Raw genomic sequence first — 17,188 nt, forward strand, 5'->3', positions numbered from 1 at the left:
TTTGCCATCAACACTATGATGAAATTAGCATTTAATTTCAGAAATTACTCTACAGATAGCTTCAATAATTGTGAGAGCTAGAGAACACTAAAAGGTGGGGGTGGGGGCAGCTGGCTTGTAAACAGGAAAAATCATGGCTCAACAGAAACAAAATCAATCAAGCAATGAAAACTAACACTTATGAGGTAGCAGAACCCAGACTGAGTCAGAGAGGACAGCCACTCTCTTTAGCAGGACTGTAAACTTTGTTTTTTACCCCTTTCTTACCTATATCTTTAAGAGCAACTAGAGAGTTGGTCTTGTGGTAGTAAGCACGAATTATCCCTTTGCTAAGCAGGGTCTGCCCTGTTTGAATTTGAATGGGAGACTACATGTGAGCACTGTGAGATATTCCTCTTAGGGGATGGGGCCACTCTGGGAAGAGGACCTGCCTGCTTGCATGCAGAAGGTTCCAAGTTTCCTCCCTGGCAGTATCTCCAGGATAGGGCTGAGAGAGAGATTCCTGCCTACAACCGAGAAGCCACTGCCAGTCTGTGTAGACAATACTGAGCTAGACGGACCAAGGGTCTGACTCAGTATATGGCAGCTTCCTATGTTCCTATGTATAGGCAAGAATATGGTTTAATCAGGAAAAAAGATATGTTTTAATCCGTTGTGAACTGCCTTGAAACTTGGTTATAGCTGGTATAAAAATGTGTGAGCTATGTATTTAAATAGACATCAGTGGTGCTCATGCCTATCTCCATGCTCTGAAAAGCAGTACCTGCTGGTTTCTGCTTACCAAACTGGAGTTACAGCACAAAAGTGTAGATTCTCTGGTAGCATATGAGATTTTCCATGACAAACCATGAATCCACTCTCATTTGCTACCAGAGAATCTATACTCAGAACACCTCAGAAACAACAAAACCCTGTACCTCTCTGTGCCAACAGAGAGGTTGGCACCCTCTGTGCACTACATTGCCACTCGCTCTGGGCCAAGATTTCAAAAATTCGTAAAAAATCATATGAGTGTCTGATTGCTTTGGGGGTTGGGTGGCAGGCACCCATGAGTGCCAGCTACCACCCCACCCACTTTGCGAGGTTCAAACTGGTTTGAATTGGTTCAAACCAGTTCAAATCGAACCCCCCAGTTCAATTCAAATTGGCAGCTCGAACCTAATGGCTGGTTCGATTCAAATTTGAACCATCGAACCGAACCGGTTCAAATACAAACTGGTTCGAATTGAAACCGGTTTGCTCATCCCTGCTCTCTAGCCTAGAGGTCTCAAACTGTGGCCTGCCAGCTGCTGTTGGGTCATCACCCCAGTCACAATGGCCAGTAGGCAGGGATGGAGGGACTTCTAGGCCAGCAACAGCTAGAAAGCAGCATTAGGTGGCACAGCAGGGGAATGCTTGATTAACAAGCAGAAGGTTGCCGGTTCGAATCCCTGCGGGTACTATATCGGGCAGCAGCAAGAAAGGAAGATGCTGGAAGGCAACATCTCACCCTGCGCGGGAGGAGATAATGGTAAACCCCTCCTGTATTCTACCAAAGACAACCACAGGGCTCTGTGGGCGCCAGGAGTCGAAACCGACTTGACGGCACACTTTACTTTACCTTTGCTCTGGGTCAGGGCTGCACAACTTTGGCCCTCCAGTTGTTTTTAGACTACAGCTCCCATCATCCCCAGCCACAGTGGCCAAGAGTTATGGGAGTTGTGGTCAGCAGGAGGGCCGAAGTTGTGCAGCCCAGCCCTGGATTGATGAGAGCATCTTTTACCTGCAGACCTTTCTTCTGGGTTCGTCTCATCCGCTCATCCCTGGAGAAGAATACTCAAACACTACTGCCAGGGCAGAAGGGACAAAATCCCTGTGTTTCCAGGGAGGGAAGGGAGAGGGAATAGGAGTCTTCATTCCCATGCTCTCTGTGAGCTGAGATTTCTAGTGCTCAGAGGACAGAAAACAACACCCACGCACCCTGATTAACTCCATGCTAGAAATTCTAGGAATCTGTCTCATCCTCAGCAGTGCCAATAGGATTTTCTGGGCCCAGTATACTGCATATGGATTCTCTCCTTCCCCGCCTTCCCAACAATCTTCCAGTAAGAATGGCTTGACAAGGATTGCTATTATTACAATTTACAGTTCTTCCTTTCTGGGCCACCCAGCAATTTTTCCTCCCCCTCCAGTCACACATGCAAACATCAAGTGTGAGAGGCATCCCAATCCTATGCAGGTTTACACAAGAGGAGGTCCTATGGGAGGGGTTGCCACCTCGGGCCCCCAGATGTTGTCGGACTACAAATTCCATCATTGGCCTTTGTGGCTCTGGATGACGGGAGTTGTAGTCCAATAATACCTGGGACCCAGGCTTGGAAATCAGTGAGATGACTCTCATATATGCATATCTTTTCAATGGGATCACAACTCCATGTCACAGTCCATTGACTGTGGGGCAGCTATTCCAGTGGTGGTAGGGAGCAGAAGAAGTAGCATTGACAAGTCAGCAGGCCGTTACAGGGGAAGGGGAATCAGAAACCTAAGGGCTGTTTCCACTTCCAACTGTCCTGCCAGCATTTTGACCTTAGGGAGCAGAGCCAACTACCCACATAGCCTCACCTTGCTCCTCTGTAATGCCCGGTCGGTCCACAATAGATCAGAAATCATTCATGATCTCATTATGGATGAAGGGGCCAAACTGGTATGTTTCACAGATTTGATTGAGGGAGGCTGGTGGCCCAGTGTGGTCCCAGCATCTCCCTCCAGGGTTTTCTGTTGATGAGCAGGTGAGAGGGAGTCAGCAGGGAGGTGGAGTGGCTGTGGTCTATAAGAATAACATCTCCCTTACCAGGCTCCCTGTCAAAATGTCTGACCATATTGAATGTGCATACAATATTTGTGTACATACTGAATGAGTGTACTGACCATATTGAATATGTGTACAGGGATAGCCTGGGACTTCTGTTTGTGTACCAATCACATTGCTACGTGAGCAGACAGACTTGGTCTTGGGCTTGGAGTTGAAGTCTCTCAGACTTATTTTATTTTTAAAAATTAATTTATTTTAAAAACTTATATACTGCCCAAACCTTCATCTCTGGGCGGTTAACATAAAACAATTAAAACACATATAAAAGTTAAAACAAATCAACAGTTTAAAAACAACCATAAAGTTAAAACAGACAATTTTAAAAAGCTGAGAAAGCTTGGGAGAAAAGATGGGTTTTCAGGTGTTTTTTAAAAATTGCCAGAGATGGGGAGGATTGTATCTCAGCAGGGAGCACATTCCATAATCTCAGGGCAGCGAACAAGAAGGCCTGTCTCTGTGTAGCCACCAAACGAGCTGGTGGTAACTGGAGATGGACCTCCTCAGATGACCTCAATGGGCAGGGGGGCTCGTAGTGAAGAAGACGCGCTTTTAGATACCCAGGGCCTAAGCCGTTTAGGGTTTTATAAGTTATAACTAGCTCATTGTATTTTGTCCAGAAGCCTATTGGCAGCCAGTGTAGCTCCATCAGCAAAGGAGTAATGTGGTCTCTCCGAGATGATCCAGAGACCAACCTGGCGGTGATGGGCAACTTCAATGTTCACTTTGGGACCAATTTGTCTGGGAGTTCAAATTGTCTCAGGAGTTCATAGCAGCCATGACAACTGTGGGCCTATCCCAGGTGGTCTCTAGACCGATGCACATTGCTGGTCACACTCTTGATCTGCTCTTTTACCTTGATCAGGGTGGTGTTCTGTGTATAGGGACTCCTGTGATTTCCCCATTGTCATGGACAGACCGTCATCTGGTTAAGGTTGGACTCACAATCACGTCCCACCTCCACAGGAGTGAGGAGCCTATTAGAATCATCTGCCTGAGAAGGTTATTGAACCCAATAGGATTCTTGGAATGCCTTAGAATGCCTTCTAAGAATTCTTGGAATCCCTTGGAAAGATTACATGTTGGCTCTGCTGGTGATTCTGTCGATGCCCTGGTAGAGAATTGAAACAGCAAACTCACCAGGGCAGTAGATTTGATTGCTCCTCAGTATCCTTTCCGGCCCACTTCAGAATTGGACCCTTGGTATATGGAAGAACTACAGGAGCTGAAGCAACAAGTTAGACTGGAGCACAAGTGGAGAAAGATTCGACTCGAATCTAACAGATTACCACATAGAGTGCCGGGGTGTAGAGAGCTTTCCTGCAGCCAGAGGATGAAGTGCTGCTGATGGCTCCCTATCCCCTTTTGCGTTTTAATCGTGTGAGCAAAGCGCACGCATGCCCCAAGCCACAAAGGCACGGAAAGAAGCTCCCAGTCAGCGATTCAATGAATCACTGGCTGGGGAAACTCTGCAGGGGCTGACTAGCCCCATCCCTGGTATTGGCCGCACCCCCTGCATCTGTCATTGGACACGGGGGCATGGCTACTGCCCGGGAAAGGATCAGTTCAGACCCTCTGCCATCCTCCTCAGTCAGCATGTCACTGTTTCATTGAAACACTGGCTGGGGAGGAGAGGGGTGCACCTCACACTCCCAGTGGTGAGCGCTTTGTTTGCTGGCTGGGTGCAGGAAGGGGCAAGGGGGTGCCCTGGCTGAGGGTATGGAGTTGCCTTGGCAGTCCCCCAAGACCCTGGTGGTCAAGGGACAGTCATGCCCCCTTGCTCCATTGTCCCCACGTCCCCTTGCTTTGTAGAGCACATTTGAAGATCTATACGCAGGCAATATGTGCAGCAAAGAAGCAATTCCTTTCTGCCTGTATTGCATCCGCAAGCTCATGTCCAACAGAGCTGTTTAGGGTTGTGATGGGGCTAGTACATGTCCCTTCTCCCTTGAAGCACAATTTGGAACCATCAGTTACCCACTGTGACATTTTTAATGGGTGTGGATAAAATCCCTCCTATTCGGGCCAATTTATTCATTCATTCATTCATTCATTCATTCATCCATTCATTCATTTATTTTCTGCCCTTCAAAAAATGGCTTAGGGCAGTTTACATTTAAATAAAACTAAAAACAATTAACTGTTAAAATCAAAAAGAGTAAAAACAACATAAAACCATTATTAAAACAATTAAAACGGTTTTTAAAACCCTGGAAGGACAGGCAAAACAGATAGGTTTTAAGGGCTCTCCTGAAGGCCAATAATGAACTCAGATTATGGATTTCTGCCAGGAGTGCATTCCACAGCCCAGGAGCAGCTACAGAGAAGGCCCGCCTCTGAGTCGCCACCAGACATGTTGGTGGTAACTGAAGACAGACCTCCTCAGATGACCTTAATGTGCGGTAGGGATTGTGCAGAAGAAGGAGCTCTCTAATAATTGTGGAGTCTAAATTAGACTCAGACTCCACAATTATTGCAGAGTCTAATGCGGAGGTGTCCAGCAATTCCTCTTAAGTGGTTATGTGGGATCGGTTTCAGTTTGTGACTCCTGATGATGTGGACAAGCTGCTTGGAATGATGCAGCCTACCACCTGTTCTCTTGACCCTTGTCTGACATGGCTTATACAGTCTGGCAGAGGGGTTGTTGTAAAGGGCCTGGTAGATATTATAAATGCTTATCTGAGAAAGGGCAGGATGTATTCCTGTCTTAAGGAGGCAATCATTAGACGTCTTCTGAAGAAGCCTGAATTGGATCCCTCAGAGTTAAGCAACTATAGGTCTGTCTCCAACCTTCCATGGCTGGGCAAGGTAATTGAGAGGGTGGTGGCCTCCCAGCTCCAGACAGTCTCGGAGGAAACTGATTATCTAGACCCATTTCAAACTGGTTTTCAGGCGGGGTATGGGATAGAGTCTGCCTTAGTCGGCCTGATGGATGATCTCCAATTGAGAATTGACAGAGGGAGTGTGACTCTGTTGTTCCTTTTGGATCTCTCGGTGGCTTTCAATACTATCAACAATAATATCCTTTGTCTGAGGGGGTGGGGAGGCACTGCTTTGCATTGGTTCCATGCCTACCTCCCAGGCAGATTCCAGATGGTGTCTGTTGTTCTTCAAAACGTGAACTTTGATATGGCATCCCCCAGAGCTCCATACTGTCTCCAATGCTTTTTAACATCTACATGAAACCACTGAGAGAGAGATCATAAGGAGATTTGGTGCAGGGTGTTATCAGTATACTGATGATACCCAAATCTATTTCTCCATGTCAACATCATCAGGAGAAGGCATAACCTCCCAAACTGCCTGCCTGGAGATGGCATAACCTCCCAAAATGCCTGCCTGGAGACTGTAATGGGCTGGATGAGGGATAACGAACAGACGGAATCTAAATAAGATGGAGGTACTTATGGTGCAGGGTCAGAAATCAGACAATTTTTATCTGCCAGTTCTGGATGGGATCATACTCCCCCAGAAGGAACAGGTACGCAGTCTAGGAATGCTTCTGGATCCAAGCCTCCCCTAGTGTCTCAGGTTGAGGCAGTGGCCAGGGGCGCTTTCTATCAGCTTTGGCTGATACACCAGCTGCGTCTCTTTCTTAACATAAACCACCTCAAAACAGTGGTACATATGCTGGTAACCTCTAGGCTTGACTACTGCAATGCGCTCTATGTGAGGCTGCCTTTGTATGTAGTCAGGAAACTACAGTTGGTACAGAATGCAGCAGCCAGGTTGATCTCTGTGATGCCATATTACGCCTATATTAAAAGAACTATGCTGGCTCCCAATATGTTTCCAGGCAAAATACAAGGTGCTGGTTATAACCTATAAAACCCTAAACAGCTTAGGCCCTGGGTGTTTAAGAGAACGTCTTCTTCATTATGATCCCCGCCGCCCATTAGGGGTGTGCACGGAACCGCAGAGCTGCGGTCCGGCACTGGGGTGGGGGGTTCCAAAAAGACTAGGGGGGCTTTACTTAACCCTCGCAACAACCGTGCTGTATTTCTCCGAGTAATCGGGCGGCAGGATAGCTCCCTGCCGCCCCCTTCAAAGTCCTGCTCGGTTGGCGGCCGCCCACAAGAAGACCCGTGGCGTTCAAACAGACCCACCGTGAAGTAAATCCATCGTTACGAAGATCCATCGTTAAGAAGATCTGCTCTGTGTAGTCCCCGCTTGCAAGAAGTCAAGACCCCCTCCCATTCCAAGTCACAAGAGAGGGCGGCGGGAGAACTCCCCTGCCGTGCCCTTCCCCTTTGCCGGTCTGGCTGCAAATGGCTTCTAAGAAGCCTTTCGCGCACGCGCACGCGCACACGCGCGAAAGGCTTCTTAGAAGCCATTTGCAGCCAGACCGGCAAAGGAAATGGCAGCCTGCAGGGAGTTCTCCGCCGACCGTTCTCCTTTAAAACGGTCGGCGGAGAACTCCCTGCAGGCTGCCGTTTCCTTTGCCGGTCTGGCTGCAAATGGCTTCTAAGAAGCCTTTCGTGCGCGTGCGCGTGCGCGAAAGGCTTCTTAGAAGCCATTTGCAGCCAGACCGGCAAAGGGGAAGGGCACGGCAGGGGAGTTCTCCCGCCGCCCTCTCTTGTGACTTGGAATGGGAGGGGGTCTTGACTTCTTGCAAGCGGGGACTACACAGAGCAGATCTTCTTAACGATGGATCTTCGTAACGATGGATTTACTTCACGGTGGGTCTGTTTGAACGCCACGGGTCTTCTTGTGGGCGGCCGCCAGCCGAGCAGGACTTTGAAGGGGGCGGCAGGGAGCTATCCTGCCGCCCGATTACTCGGAGAAATACAGCGCGGTTGTTGCGAGGGTTAAGTAAAGCCCCCCTAGTCTTTTTGGAACCCCCCACCCCATCCTCCCGAACCAAAACCACCCCGTGTCCGGACCGGTCTGGAGGCCTTTAGAATGGCCTCCGAACCGGTCTGTGCACATGACTACCGCCCATTGATATCATCTGGAGAGATTCATCTGCAGTTGCCACCAGCTTGTCTGATGGCTACACAGGGACGGGCCTTCTCTGTTGAGAAGACTCGAGACTCTGGAATGCGCTCCCTGCTGAAATTGTCTGACAACTTCTTAAAAGTCCCTAAAGACGCGTTTTTTTCACACAAGCTTTTTAACTAGACCGGGGTTTTAAATTTGGTTTAAGGTTTTTCTTCTTCTTGTTTTATGTTGTTCTAAACCACCCAGAGATGGATGTTTCAACTTCTTATAAATGAGAAAAGCTTCTGGTGTTTCATCATCCTGCAGATATTGGTCTACACCTCCCTAGAAGCTTCCATAGTAAGGGAAGGACTCACTAGTAGAACATATTCATGTAGTGTGTGCAAGCAGCAACAGAGAAGTTGTGAGCAATGATTTTAAAAAAGAACCCTTGGGCGCCACCATTTTATCAGTTAAAGTAATCCATTAAAAACAGAAGCTTGATCAGCAATAACAGATGAATTGGACAGCAGATTTTTAAACAAAATGTTGCCTGACATCCAAACAAAGCACTTGCAGAAGGATGTTATGCTAGCTAGGTGCGCTTAAGTGGGGAGCTTACCATTTTTAGTGCAACGATGTGATCTTTTGGCTAGCACAACTTTGCCTGTTATGCAATTGCTTCATTATGATGTCAGCCATTATTTGTAATAGAAGAACTTATAAGAAGGACGGGTGGCAGGCCATGCAAAGGAAGAAAAAAAAGTACCCCAGGTTGAAAATCCCTGATCTTAAAAAAAGGAACGGAAGTGTGTTTTTTCTCCTTCAGAGCCATATCCAATTTTCTGCAGATTTAATCAATTAATGCCCAGTGAGTCTTGGCTCAAATTAAGTCCTGTTTAAGTGGATTTTGTTGATTTGTTGGATGTATCATTTGGCGTCTCTGTCAATTAAAAAAAAGAGTCAAACTTCTTAGTAATCACACTTTCAATCAATTTATATATTCACTGGTAGCCTTTTCCTTTTGCTCCATTGGCATGAAGACAATTAGGAATGATTAAGATTGTCCTGAGAACATATCTGCCCCTCAGAATTCAAATAGGGGAATTTGCTTTTTAAAATAGTGTCTTTGCAAATCTCCCCCTACATGAAAAAGCTTGTAAATAAGGCCTTTGGCAGAACAGTTTAATCCTCATTCCCAACTGCAAACAAGTCTAAAGGTCAAAGTACTTATGATGCAGGAGATTTGTGGCTCTCCTATGAAATGTGCAGTTTGTCCCTAAATTCATGCTCTAAGCCTATCCACCCCTTGTTCTCATTCTCCCTCTCCTTTGGTGCCTGGATTTTAGAGAAATCTACTGCTGAAATTTAGAGTTTGAACTTTTGTGGGGCAGGGACCTGGCATTTTTGTTTATGTTACATTGTAAAAGGCCAAGCAATCCATAATAAATAACAACAAACTTCTAGAGGTCTTTCACACAATCAAAAACTGTGTTCTACCCAGGTTTGGGAGCTGTGTGTGCTCCTAATTTTCAGTTGTATTGAAGCAAAGTAAGAGTAGAAGTGATTGTGTGGAAGCAAGGTAGGAGGAAAAGCTATCCAGGTTTTCCTCCTACCTTGCTCCCACACAATCACTTCCACCTAGGTTTTCCTCCTACCTTGCTTCCACAATCAAACATTGGGAGCAGACACAGCTCCCAAACCTGGGTAGAACACAGTTTTTGACTGTGTGAATGACCTAGTCTGTCCTCCTTCCTGACCTGTGAGCTTTGTGTGAAGTATGATTTTGACATGGGATGCTTTTAAAAAAGTGGATACTCACCCCCAACCTCTCCCTCTCCCTCTCCCTCTCCCTCTCTCTCTCTCTCTCTCTCTCTCTCTCTCTCTCACACACACACACACACACACACACACACACACACTTACTTCAAGGTGTTATAATAGCAGTAGAGGGCTTTACCATGTCAGACGTGGCACATTTGAATCAGTCTTCAGGTTAGCAGTTGTGTAACAATAGCCATCGACAGACCCTACAGCAAAAGGCAGTGGCCAGGGGCCTTTCTATCAGCTTTGGCTGATACTTGTACGCCAGCTGTGCCAGTTTCTTTAGATGAATGACCTCAAAACAGTGGTACATATGCTGGTAACCTCCAGACCTGACTTCTAATGTGCTCTATGTGGGGCTGCTTTTGTACATAGTCCGGAAACTCCAGTTCGTACAGAATGCAGCAGCCAGGTTGGTCTCTGGGTCATCTCGGAGAGACCATATCACTCCTTTGCTGATAGAACTACACGGGCTGCCAATAGGTTTCTGGGCAAAATACAAATTGCTGGTTATAACTATAAAGCCCTAAACAGCTTAGGCCCTGGGTATTTAAGAGAACGAGTCTCTTCTCATGAACCGTGAGAAGAGCCTCTAGCGGGTTAGCGGGGAGAGCCCGCTGTCCCCGCACACGAGCAGAGTGGCAGCTGTGGGTGGCCGCAGAGGCCGCCCACACAACTGCCAGCTCCGTCACGGAGCCGGCGGGGGCTGGGGAGTTTGGGGGCCATGTGGCCCCCAGAAGCTCCAGTATGCCCTGTGTGAGCGCGCAGGGCATGCTGGAGAGACCCCTGAGCCGGGAGGCTGCTTTTGAGCCTCCTGGTCGGGGGTCTCCTCATGAGTAGATTTTAAAGAACGGGTTTGCTGAGTGCGCGCTCCGCAAACCCGGTTTAAGGGGAGGGGTTGTTTGGCGGGTTAACCGCCCAGTGGTTCTCACGGTCAGGAGAAATCGGGCTAGGCTCCCCTAGGCCGATTTCGCCTGATTGTGGGAATAGCCTCAACATCTTCTTCATTATGAAGAAGACCCACCCACCGCCCATTGAAGTCATCTGGAGAGGTCTATCTCCAGTTACTGCCAGCTCGGCTGGTGGCCACACAAGGACAGGCCTTCTTGATTGCTGCCCCGAGAATGTGGAATGTGCTCCCTACTGAAATATGATTCTCCCCATCTCTGACAATTTTTAGAAAGCACTCGAAAAGTCACCTCTTCACCCAAGATTTTTCAGCTTTTTACATTTTTAAGTTTTAATCTGTTTTGACTTTTAGATGGTCTAAATTTTTTAAAGATGTTTGTGTATGTTTTAACTTGTTTTATATTATTGTTAACCGCCCAGAGATGAATGTTTGGCACGGTGTACAAATTTGACAAATAAATAAATAAATAAATAAATTTTAAAAACAGCAGGTGGCTGGGCACTGTCCACGCTGCTGCAAGTGTGTAAACACTGCCAACAGTGTTGCAGAACAGGACCGTTCCGTTCTGTCTTCAAGGTGCGCAAACACAATTGTGCAGTGAGACACCCATTATTTCCAATGGGCATTGCACAACTGTGTTTGCAGAACTTTAAGATGGAGTGGGACAGCCCTGTTCTGTAACACTGATGGCAGTGTTTAGATACATGCAGCAGTGCATTTTGCTGTGTGGTATGTCAGGTTTCAGAAATTATAAAAAAGTTATCTTTATCTAGCAGGAAGAGAGTAACTGGCCCTATCCACCCGCAGCACAGTACTTCCAGTGATTGTTGCTGGTGTCTATCTTATGTTTCTTTTTAGATTGTGAGCCCTTTGAGGACAGGGATCCATCTTATTTATTTGTTGTTTCTCTGTGCAAATTTCCCTGAGCCATTTTTGGAAGGGTGGTATAGAAATAAAATGAATGAATGAATGAAATGAATGAATGAATGAATGAATGAAAAATATAGCTTCCATTTACTGTATAAAAGAGAGAAGAAAAATCTCCCTCATATTTTAATTCATTGTATATTTGTGAGAAAACAAATAAATCAATATTGCTGGATTCCAAATAAATCTATTCTAGTAGTTAAGAAATAACTGCCATTGATTTTCACTTTGATTCACCCTTGTTTGCTGATTGTAGAGTCTCAGTACTTGAATAAAGCTTACCATTCCTGCCAAATCCCAGAGCTTCCACAGTATGTTTGTCTTCACTGGTAAATGTGATTATTTCCATCTGTCTTCATTATTACAAGTATCAATGTATTAGAGACCAATCCTATTATAAGCTTCATTTTTCAAGTAGGCCAACAACCTCAGAGGGTTAAGGGGGGAGGTGCAATCCATTACCGTCACTGGCTGACATCCTAACAAAGCGCTTGGGTAATGAGCAAAGTTGTGCTAGCACAACAAGATTGCATAGTTGCACTGAAAAGCGGGGGGGGGGGGTATTTGTGGAATTGTGCTGAATTAGTTGCACTGAAAAGGTGGGGGGATGGATTTGTGGAATTGTGAAATGGGGCAGAGGTTGGAACTCCAGTACATCCAAATGCTTGAAACTGTGGTTTTGCTGCAAAAGCAACCTCCGGTTTGCCTCATCAAACTCCAAAATGAACCTTCGGTTTGCTGCGAAGACCTTGGTTTGGCCGCTGGAGGGTTACATCCGAACTCGGACAATGTGTCAATATATAAACTGAGACCCAAAGAACCACATGGTTGCTTCCACCCACACAATGGGACTTCATGGTGTTTCCCTCCTTTTAGCAGCATTCTATGCCATCAAAAAACCCACTAAATGAGGTTTAGGACAACCTCTGGTGTAGCATCAAAAACAGTGCAGGAGCTGCAGATGGAAGCAAATAGGGCATGCAGTTAATGGAGGACAGGTCTATCAATGGCTACAGGCCACCTCCAGTCTCAGAGGCAAGATGCCTCTGAATACCAGTCGCAGGGGAGCAACAGCAGGAGAGAGCTTTTCCCTGTGGGCTTCCCAGAGGCATCTGTTGGGTCACTGTGTGAAACAGGGTGCTGGACTAGATAGGCCTTGGGCCTGATCTTGCAAGGCTGTTCTTATGTTCTTATTTCATAACAGATGAAAAAATGAACTGGATGGGGCCCATCTGTTTCATTCATTACATGCTGCAGAATGAAAGCCAGAGGTCTCGAATAGCTCAGAATGACGTGAATATCATTAATTCCATTCAGAGCCCTTTCTGGGTGGGGGTTTACTGGTGGCAGCAGGGCTCAATTAGTTGCCACTATTTCTCCTCATAATACCCAGGACATTCTACCCAACAAACCCAGGCATATGAAGGAAATAAATGGCAGCTGCCAGTGTTGGGTACCTTGTTTATGGCAGCTGCTGCCATTTCCCCCCTCAGAATGCCCTGGAACACTGAAGTGTCCAAAGCATTCTGAGGAAAATTGGTGGCTGTCAGGAGATAAATGAAAACAAATGGGAGTAGCAAAAACGACTGAAATGGTTGAAACAAATGATCCCAGGCAAATGGGAGTTCAAAGACTGAATTACTAAATGAACGATGCATTTTTATCCTGGAATAGAAGAAAGAGATTAAAAAACAAACCAACAAAAAACCTTGCACACCCCTAGAAGCAAATGTGAGCATCTACATGTATGCAGAAGTGCTTTAGGGGGATGCACCGGGCTCTTTGGATCCCAGCCAAAGATTTTGACTAGCACTGAAACAAAAAAGCAAAGAAACCCAAAATCTGACAATTAAAAAATAAAATAAATCGAACCCAGGCTTTGGAATTTTGAAAATTTCCAAAATATGCTTTTGACATTTGAGTTTGATGGATAAGTTTCCCTGACGAATCGTAAGGCAATGAAGTTAATAAGTATCCACTTGCCAAGTTAACATTTTACACTTTGCTTTCTCTATAGACTTCTTTGCTCCAAAGAAAAGACTGCCCTGAGCTGAGCGAAAGGGCAGCAGCAACGACAACAATACCTTAGGAATTTTGAGGAAACAACAGACTACAGACACAGTCCAAATCAGTCCAAACTGGAGGCGGACGTACACCTAGGTAATTTTGGAGCCTGGACCTAAAGGCCTTTGGAGCCCACCCACGCCCTCAAATTAATGCTCCACCACACAACCACACCACCCAGGACAGACTAAAGAGGATTTGGGGGGCCCCGGGGGCTGTGGAGGCCCTGGACTTTGGCCCCGAAGTCCAGGGGTAAGAGCGCCTCTGCCTGGAGGAGGTCTAACAATTCTATCTAGCTTCTAGCCTTATGGAGAGCCTCTGAGAGCTGCAGGCAGACTTGTTATCTCTGATTAGCTCTCTAAATATTTGCATGACTCAGTGGATGTGTAAAGGTAAAGGCTGGGCTGGACCTTTGCTGGCATTCAAATTGCTTTCAGAAGGAACTGGAAGAGAGGAAATGAAGTGGATTTAAAAAAAAAATTCAGATTATGAGATATTGCTTTATTCAGAATCGGTGTGTGGAAGTGCACCAAAAGTTTCCATCTTAAGGAGGTGAAGGGTTACCAGCCCTTTGGGATGGGCCTGGAGCTTCCAGGAACTGGCACCAATCTCCTCCAGGTGATGGTTGAAAGTGATCCTAGTGGTCTGAATGGTTTGGTATAAGAATAGCATCAGTCAGAGTTGGCAACTCTAGCAGAAAGGCCATAGTTCAGTGGCACCTCTGTTTTTTACAACAAGAATGGCTGCCTGCTTGAGTTCCTCTCTGTTCTGATTCTCATACATTGCTGAAGGCTCTACTCTGTCTCCTTGTTCATTGACTCTGTAGTAGCCTGTCTCCTGCTGCTATACAAGCCAAAGCCATGCTAAAAAAAGCATGAAATTGTCTTGCAATATATTACCAAAAGTTCAAAATGTACCTCGGTGGCTGCAGGCTATGCACTGCATGGGGCCTTAGTGTCCATGCGCATCATGGGGTGTTAGTGTTCATGAACATACACTTATATGCATGTGCACTAGAGATAAGATGCTTTCCCTCTACACCAGGCCTGCACAACTTGAGCTCTCCTGCAGATGTTGGTCTATATAGCTCTCATAATACCTGACTATTGGCCACTGTGGCTGGGGATGATGGGAGTGGTAATCCAAAAACAGCTGGAGGGTTGTGCAGCCTTGCTCTAAACACACACACTCAGGGTTTTATGTTCTAGAGCAGGAGTAGCCAATCTGAGGCTCTCCAGCTGATGTTGGACTACAACTCCTATCATCCCCAGCTGCAATCTCTAGACCTTTTCATGGAAGAACTACAGTTCCCAGACTTCTCTGGGGAGAGATAATGGTTAATAAGCCCATTTAAAGCCTAATTTTCTGGGACAGCAGGTGAGGAAGAAAACACATTTCTGGATTGTACCACGAGACCTGCAGCGGGGGCCTACATGACTGAATGCTCCATCGTGCTACAAATCATAAAAATAATCCTTTGCACAAAGAAAACTAGCATCTCAGTTACAAGAGCTCTAGCCCAGCCTTCTTGCTGACATGCTAGATTTTTAAGTGATTTTTTTAAAAAATGGAGGAGCCCCCACTGCCATATGAAGTGGTATAGCCCAGAACCAGGTTTGCCTCCTTGTTGGCTGTTTCTAAAAGCTATTTTTAATCTCTCTCTCTCTCTGAAATATTTATATATCCCACCAGGGGCGTAGCTATAATTGAGCAAAAGGGTTCAAAGAGCACTGGCCCCCAGCTCCTGAGGTCCCTCCAGATCCACCCCTCCCTATTTTCTTCATTATCTCTCTCACTCTGGGGGGCTGCCAGAGAAAAGGATGATCACGGGTCCCTTATCCCCTAGCTATGCCCCTGTATCCCACCCCTCTAGTATGCTACTGCTCTGGGTGGCTCACAACAGTAATAAAACAGGTAAAATGTAAAATAAGAGAATAATAAAATTAAACAAGTTAAATTAAACAATTTAAAAGATCCGATTGGCGGGGACTAGAGACAGGTCCTTTTCGGTTGTGGCCCCTCGGTTTTGGACCACCCTGCCAGAAGACCTTCACCATGCTCCCTCCCTCAGTGTTTTTAAAAAAACAATTAAAAACACATATTTTAAAAGAGGCTTTTAAGTGTTTTATCTGCTGCTTATAGGAAGAGAGCTGGTCTTGTGGTAGCAAGCATGACTTGTCCCCTTAGCTAAGCAGGGTCCTTCTTCCTGGATGCATATGAAATGTGAGCACTGTAAGGTATTTCCCTCAGGGGATGGAGGCGCTCTGGGAAGAGCATCTAGGTTCCAAGTTCCCTCCCTGGCTTCTCCAAGATAGGGCTGAGAGAGAGATTCCTGCCTGCAACCTTGGAGAAGCCACTGCCAGTCTGTGAAGACAATACTGAGCTAGATAAACCAATGGGCTGGCTCCGTATATGTCCGCTTCCTATGTTCCTATCTGCTAGGTTGTTTAGTGTATATAGTGCTCAGCTTTAATTTAAATAACTTTTAATTTGAAACTTTTTTTAAAAAAAATTGTAATTTTAAGCCTCAGTTTGCAGCGTAGACACAAGTATCTAATTACCCTTTCGTTCTCTGTGCCCTGTCTGCAATCACAGGTGTCCCCCACCCCAAGTTGTGGGGGATGGGATGGAACACACCTGAGCAATGAAGAACGCAGCCAGGGACATCAAAGAGCTGGATCTCATCGCCCCGGCCCTTAGACTCTTGCCAAGGCTCAAGTGAAGAAGACATATAGTCCAACAAACACAGCAACCTTGTCATGACAGGCATGTAGGGATGAGCCAATTGAAACAAGCTCCCTTCGTATCTGTTCTGACCCCCACCCCCACCCACCGTTCCTGCAACTTGGCCACTGGCAGTGCCCCACCTTGCTTTTCATGTCAAGTAAAGAACAAATTTCCTCCGAAAAAGGAAAGTCGACTGTGTGCCCAGAATGCGTAACCCTGCCGCCAGAGTGAGTCACTTCCCTTCTTTCGCTGATGTGGCCCAAGCCTTGCCCAGCACAGGACGTGCCTGGGCTTATCATCAGGAGAGGCCTTTCACCCTCCTTCCCATCACCTCCCTGCCCCACCCTACTCCCGTGTAAAGGGGCCTGTAGAAAAGGACTGGGCATCTGTCAGCGAGACTTCACAGCTATCCTGCATCAGAGAAGGCGAGGGATTCATTTGTCAACTGGCTTTCAGTGTCTGGCGCTCAGCCTTGGAACACAGGGCAAGAGTGCCTCTGAGCAGGAGCAGAGTACACACACACACCTTCTAACCACAACCAGTTCCTCCCCATCTAGAAGTAGGTGGCAAACCCTCCTGGAGGTTTTTCACACATGGCTCTATGCCTCGGGATTTCTGAAGAGCGAATCTGCTTCACAGCAGATTCGAGGCATTTTAATTTGAGGGATTAGATCAGGGCTGCTCAACTTTGGCCCTCCTGCAGATGTTGGCCTACAGCTCCCATAATCCCTGGCTATTGGCCACTGTGGCTGGGGATTATGGGAGTTGTAGTCCAAAAACAGCTGGGGGGCCTAAATTGAGCAGGCCTGGATTAGATGGACCATTCGCATCACCATCAGCACCTCCTTTGCATAACCATCAGCACCTCCATTCAAAAGCTGCTGCTGGAAATAGAGGATTTGTTTACCCCGGACATAACTCGGGCTAAGCCAGAATTCACAGGGAGGGTGTGGCTTTCAACTATGCTC

General features: G+C 46.5%; 1 long non-coding RNA gene across 1 annotated transcript; it reads left to right on the forward strand.

Moving 5' to 3' along the window:
* The first annotated feature begins 1,379 nt into the window (after positions 1 to 1,379).
* On the forward strand, positions 1,380 to 16,356 carry LOC128332015 (uncharacterized). The gene is made up of 3 exons (XR_008310512.1): positions 1,380 to 1,510; positions 13,447 to 13,589; positions 16,089 to 16,356. It is a non-coding gene; the product is annotated as an uncharacterized LOC128332015 (long non-coding RNA).
* Positions 16,357 to 17,188: the final 832 nt, after the last annotated feature.

This window comes from Hemicordylus capensis, chromosome 6, assembly GCF_027244095.1.
Source record: "Hemicordylus capensis ecotype Gifberg chromosome 6, rHemCap1.1.pri, whole genome shotgun sequence".
In the NCBI taxonomy this organism is placed as follows: Eukaryota; Metazoa; Chordata; class Lepidosauria; order Squamata; family Cordylidae; genus Hemicordylus; species Hemicordylus capensis.